Here is a 7,518-nt window from a genome sequence, read left to right as displayed (position 1 = left end):
AAATCGAATATGCCCCTTTTTATTAAGTCTGGTAATCTAAGAATTAGGGAACAGACACCCTAATTGACGCGAATCCTAAAGATAGATCTATTGGGCCTAACAAACCCCATCCAAAGTACCGGATGCTTTAGTACTTCGAAATTTATATCATATCCGAAGGGTGTCCCGGAATGATGGGGATATTCTTATATATGCATCTTGTTAATGTCGGTTACCAGGTGTTCACCATATGAATGATTTTTATCTCTATGTATGGGATGTGTATTGAAATATGAAATCTTGTGGTCTATTATTATGATTTGATATATATAGGTTAAACCTATAACTCACCAACATTTTTGTTGACGTTTTAAGCATGTTTATTCTCAGGTAATTATTAAGAGCTTCCGCTGTCGCATACTTAAATAAGGACGAGATTTGGAGTCCATGCTTGTATGATATTGTGTAAAAACTGCATTCAAGAAACTTATTTTGTTGTAACATATTTGTATTCTAAACCATTATGTAATGGTCGTGTGTAAACAGGATATTTTAGATTATCATTATTTGATAATCTACGTAAAACTTTTTAAACCTTTATTGATGAAATAAAGGTTATGGTTTGTTTTAAAATGAATGCAGTCTTTGAAAAACGTCTCATATAGAGGTCAAAACCTCGCATCGAAATCAATTAATATGGAACGTTTTTAATCAATAAGAACGGAACATTTCAGTACTTTCGTCCGTTTGCAATTAAAAAAGGCATTTAATACCTCAACCCCTTTATAAGCCGAAGCTTGTTATCCCCTTTTCACTTGTAACCCTAACTCGAAACTGGTACTATCTAACACACACACACATCGATTCAACAATGGTTCAATGCAATTGTGGTCTGCAAGCTGTTATGCGAATTTCATATACATCACGCAACCCAGGTCGTCGTTTCTATGCCTGTGCAAACAAGGTAATTTGTAATCATATTTTTTTTTAGTGTTCGTCAATTTGGGTTAAAATTGAAGAGTCATCCACAATCTATTCTATAATAACTCCTCTAGGGCTAAAAGGTTTGTATAAAGTGGTTTTCCCATGTTCAGCATAAACCCAAATTTCCTTATGTTCCTTAACGTATTTGCTCAAATTCAAAACATCTTCATCACTCCCTAATGACTCTAAACCATAATCAAGACAAGTATTTGGTCTAAGAAAGTGAAAAATGATGATACTCGTACCAGGGTAACCTAAATCTTCAATCATATCGATAACTTTAAGAACTGAAAATGTATCACTGTCAATACAATCCACATAATTAACCTTACCGTTCAAGTATTTCCTTCCAGGTGGATCTGAAAAGTAGCCACCATGGTGCAGCTTAATTGTAAATAATGTAGAATCTTCACCATAAACTAAACCAATATCATCTTCTTCTGTGTCTCGAATTGTGTACAATCTGTCGCGATTGGTAGCGGTTGACATTGAATTAATCGATTAGGGTACAATCGATTGGGTTACTGAAGGATTTTGTTCGATTGGGTTAAAACGTTTAGGGTTTTACGATTTGGGTGGGGGGTTTGTTCGATTGTTTTGCAAAGGAGGGAGAACTCAAACGTATTAAATGCCTTTTTTAATTGCAAACGGACGAAAATACCCCTCACGTGATGGGCTCTAACGGACATAATAGACGTCTGTTATACATAGTGACTAAATGTGTAATATTTTAGAACTACAGTGACTAAAAGTGCAAAAAAAAAGTAAAGTGACTAAAAGTACAAGTTTTGACAAACCACAGTGACCATTTTTGCCGTTATGTCGACAGACAATAATTTTTTCTAACCATCATTTCAGTTTTGTATATATAAACTACCTACGGTATATGAGTTCTGAAAAAGAAAATAGTAAACAAGGCCAGAAATAATACGGAGTAACATATACACATAATATTAATTAATTGGTATGATTTGACAAAAAGCGGAAGTATATGGACCCAAAAACAGGCCCAGTATCTGTAGTCAGTGGGCCAACTTCAAAATTGCATTCACCATTCATGAATCTTACAGCTGGGCTGAAACATGTCATCCAAGAATATAAATCAATTAATTTAAAATTAATATTAATACATCCTCCTCATTTTGACTTTAATTTTTCTTTTAACTTTGATCTTTAATCTTTAATATATTTGTTTGTATCATTTAATGTATAATGTTATGTTATTATGTTATGAAATTTATATGCAAGGACTGGATTTTTTGACATGTATTTTGATTGATATAATTCATCAACTATTATACTCCGTATGATGTAAACTAAAATATCAAAGTTAAAGTTGTTCTTTTTTTCACAAGTTAAAATGAAATAGTTATTTAAAGACAGAAGGAGATGTTACCCAATTAAAATACCCCGCTTGTAAGCGTAAGATACCGTAAATAATCTAACACATTTAAAGTAGCACTTCTAGAAAGTGTATATAAAAGGTATACTTTCTTCTAACACAATAACTATATAATTATACATAAATTTAACTATATATCTTTATCTTTATATGTATTTAACATTATTTTTGTGCGAAATGTAGAATAAGTAGCAATTTTACATACTCCTCAACCAGAACCAAACACAAAGGATAATCGATTAATCGTATCTACTATACTAAGTTTCTTATCATATAATCCTATTCTTGTAGAACAAGATCCAAACATAAATTTCAATGCCACCATTTGAGACTAAGTTTTTGGAGAGAGAGATGTAGGCAGAGGCGAAACTAGAATTTTTTTCACTGGGGGCAAATTTTTTTTTTTTAAACCGTAGCAATTTTTTGGACAAAATTTGAAGATTTTGGGGCAAAAGTTGGAGATTTTGGGCAAAAGTTGAAGATTTTGGGGCAAAATTTGAATATTTTTAGGTAAAAGTTGGAGAATTTGGGGTAAAAGTTGGAGGTTTTGGGGCAAAATACGTAGGTTTGAGGGCAAAAAAAAAAAATCCACCGGGGTCAAAGTCGAAAAACTCAAAATTTTTACACTGAAAAAAAAAAAATCCACTGGGGGCGGGTGACTCTGACCCCACCACTTGCCCCTGGATATAGGATTAGGATGGACATAGGCACATGAGTTGTAAAGCAAAGAAAATATGAGAAATGTGGATTTGGTTTAATATAGTTGTTAAATGAGTTGTTTATGATAAGAAGATTACCAAGTGGACAACATTACAACATTTTGGAGGCCCTCCTTTCATAGTAACTAGTGGTTAGGGAGCACGAGATGAAAACACTAATTTAATTGTATACAACTATCTGATTTGATAGATTCATTTTCTTGTAATAATTAACTATAATTATAATTATATGGGTTAAAGCTAAAAATAAGCTAAAAATTTACACAAATGTACCAATGTTGCCCACAAACTCATTTCCGTCCTACTGTCGCCTACAAACTTTCAAAAAGTGTACCAATGTAAACAAAAACTTTTAAAAAGTGTCCAAATGTAAACAAAAATGACTTGCTACCGGCTAAACTGGTTAAAATCAACATGTATCGTTCGTGGATTGGATCTTAATTCTAAAAAAAAATAAAAAAAATTATCAGGTCAAAATTAGTATGTAACAGGTCAAAACTATAAAATGTTGATATTAGCACATTTTTTGAAAGTTTGTAGGCGACAGTAGGACGGAATGAGTTTGTGGGCGACATCGGTACATTTGTATAAGTTTGTAGCCTATTTTTTACTTTAACCCTAATTATATATAGAGTAAATTTTAGTACAGCTTGTGTTTCATACCTACTGGGATCATGAACTCAACTCACATTGAATCTTTGTTTGTGTCAATTATATAAAAGTTAGTGAGAAACTAGTAAAAGAACTTGCAAAGTATAAATCGGGTTATGAAGCTGCACATTGGATCTGTTAAGACTATTATTTTTGTATCTACTAAACAACCAATTGAAAGATACCGCAATTACATTAGCTATGATTAAACTTTTCCAAAAAAAGTCTTTAAAGATGTTGGACTTATTATTAAACTTTTGAATATGCTTTACAAAGTGGGCATGCATGTACATATTAATTATCAAACTTTTGTTTGCAAAGGAATTCTATGCATAGTGAAGAAAATATTGTATGTTAATGATAGTGTCACTCCAATAAACATCATTAAACTGCTGTTGTGGGGCGTAATTTCACAGAATACTTCTTACGTGGCACTAATTTAGGTGGCAAATTGGGAAAAAAGAACGCAACTTAGACCACTCCCTATAGTCAATTACCCGCTCATTACCCGCTAGTTATCCGTCATTACCCGTAATGAACCATGGGCACGGATTAGTTATCCGCCTTAGTTACCCGCACTCACTATGGATTTAATGGAAGTATATATGTTAGTTATAGCAATTGTGGGTCCCAATGACTTTTTATTTTTGGACTTGATGCTTTATTGTTTGTACATTGTATATTAAAAGGAGTATTGTTTTAGCCATTATAGAGAGTGTTTAGTTATGAGTTAGTTATAGAATATTGGTGTTGATGTGACGCTGATGTGGAAGGTTAAGAGGATGAATAATTTAGTTACGATAGGAAGTGACCTTATGATCGAGATTTATGAGGGTGTCGAACATTATTAAATTATTATTGTACCGTTTTTCCACTCATTTATCAATCACAATTTGTCACATCACTCAAAACCTTACCCGAACTTCCAAAATGACCATCACCATAAGACCATTCTCAATTATACATTGGTTAATTAATCACGTCTATTTGGTTCGTAACTAACTGTTCACACACACACACACAAACATATACCGATGGCTCTATTGAGTCGGCAACAATCGTCGATTTATTGGCGACTTGACTGACTCTTATAGCCTAAATTAAATTCCAGGCAGGATTTAAAACCCATGGAAATTTGATTCTACCATTTTCATGACGTCTATTATTATTTTTATTTTAGTATTTTTATTTAAAAAAAAAAAAAACTTTTTCCTAATTAAGGCCGGAGGTCCTCTCGGAAGCAATCTCTTTATTCGTCGAATAAAGAGAGGGATGACTTTCTCTACTCTTGAGAGTGTTTCACTCTGGGTGGAGAAATGACTTATCTTTATTCTCGGATAAGGGAAGGATTGTCTACATTTCACCTCCCCCATACACCACTCATGTGGTATTAGGCTTTGTTGTTGTTATATATATATATATATATATATATATATATATATATATATATATATATATATATATATATACCATTCACGTCTAGCATAAGTTAGCTCAAGCCTCTTGAGTTCAACTTCTACTGTTGGCAAATTGAAGAAATCTTTAAATTTAGAGTGTAGTCCACAAGTGGTTCGGTTGCAAGTGCTAAAGTGCAATTGTGACAAATTTGTTAGCTAGTTCTATTTACTATTTATCATCTTTGTAACTTCATTGGATCTTCTAGATCCTTATGTTAATATAATACATTCTGCGCCAAAATATATATACCATTTCTCTAAAGAAAACTTATTCGAATGTTACAAAGTAACATTCTAACAAACAAGTTAACTCGATCTTGTCATTGCAGTTCAGAAAGGCGTTCATCTTGTGACCTTGTAAGCCTGCAACAAATATATAATTAAGTCAACATATATAATTACATATAACATAGTCACATGTGTTAGCCGATTATTACTTGAGGCCTGCGAGCCCATCAGATTTATTCTAGTAGCTCATTTGTATTGGGCCTGCAAGCATGTTTATGTTTTGTTATAGGCCTGCGAGCCTGCTTAGAGCTAGGTTTGGTTTCTATATATACATTGTATACGTACGCGTGTTTGATCAATCAATCAACCGATCATAATGCAGTCTAACATGGTATCAGATGCCATCCCAAAATAATCTCTCCAATCCTAACAAAAATAACTCATCTACCCTAATTTTTTCTGCATCTCGCCGCTGCTAATACTTTCCTGTTTGCAAAATCCATGGCTCCAACAAACAAATACGATAAAATCTATACGGTAACATCGGTCACTCATCTCATTCCTATCAAGCTTGATCTAGCCAAACTCAACTATGGCCATTGTGTGACGCCCCGTACAAAATCAACGTATATGGATCATCAACAACAGGATCTTTACACGGTTACAACACTATATGCTGTTTTAAAACAAGTTTTGCATTCATGAAAAGGTAACGTTTTTACCAACGTCAAATGTTTTACAAAGATAACGTGATTCTATGAATAGAAAGCATTAACATAAGTACGTGACACAAAGGTCATTACATAACCATTGTTCAAAATGTAACATAAGTTGTGAATGCAAAGTAAAAGTTCCATGATTGAGACATCTCTAAACAATGCAGCGGAAGTCTAACACAGCGAGTCTGTAACAGCAAGTCTATAACACCAAGACTATAACAGCAAGTCTAACAGCGGAAGCAACAACGTTTAAGCACCTGAGAAATACATGCTTTAAAATGTCAACACGAATGTTGGTGAGCTATAGTTTGTTTGTAATCAGCAATGTAATGTAGTCAACGAGATTTTGTATTCAAAACAGTATGAAAAGTATATGCTTATCCGTGGGCACCCGGTAACTAACTTAACAAAGTAATATAAATATCACCCCCTAAAAGTACACTTGGTGAGTGCGTATGTTCTTGAAGTATTAAACACCCGTTAAATGCTAGCGCGACTAGGCCGAGTGGGGATGTCAAATCCTATGGATCCATATCTAAGATTCGCGTCTACCGGTTCATAAACCAATAGTTAAAAGTTACCGAGCTAAGGGGAATCTTTGTGCCGTTATGTCACCCACACATATATAAAGTTTAAGTACTCGTGTCTAGTATGTAAAACATAAAAAGCGCATGTATTCTCAGTCTCAAAAATAGTTAGAGTAAAAAGGGAGCTATAACTCACAGTGAATGTGCGGTAAAAGTCGATATGAAAAGTATGCAAGTAGTAAGTCGGTCCGAAAGGTCCTCAACCTAAGTCAAAGCTTACTAAGTCAGTATATTGTCCCCAAAGGTTTAAAAGTACGTAAGTAAAGTCCTAAGCATCATCATCGTCATCATCATTCGTAAAAGATAAAGTAAGTTTTCAACAAGAATAGAGATTGAAACAAAAGTGCTGACTTCGGACAGCTGCTACGACCTCTATACAAACTGAAAAGACGCGTGGTCAGTGGGCAAGGCTCCGTATGTGAGTCCTCTTACATCTGTCAAATTTTCAGATCCTAACTCGATGTCATTTGACCGTGGCGACGGTTCAAGCGCGAGTAGGTCAGAAATTTCAGCATGTCGTTACAAGGGCGTAGTGATTTTCGGAAGGCTATAAATCCTAAACCGTATATCGGATTTAGGCGAGTCTTAAACGAAAAGTCATCTACTCAGACCGAACTATCTGGAAATCAACTTTCCAAAAGCCCCAGGAGTCTGATCAGACCCTGAAAAACAGGAAACAAGTGCTCCGGTGGGTTTCTTGGTGCTTGATGCTTATCACGGTTCTCATCCTTGATGCGTATAAGCCTCAAGTGTACAACTCTTTGATGTTTTAGCATCACTTTGACCAAGTTT

This window comes from Rutidosis leptorrhynchoides, chromosome 4 (genome assembly GCF_046630445.1).
Source record: "Rutidosis leptorrhynchoides isolate AG116_Rl617_1_P2 chromosome 4, CSIRO_AGI_Rlap_v1, whole genome shotgun sequence".
Lineage (NCBI taxonomy): Eukaryota > Viridiplantae > Streptophyta > Magnoliopsida > Asterales > Asteraceae > Rutidosis > Rutidosis leptorrhynchoides.
Note: the sequence above shows the minus strand (reverse complement) of the source record.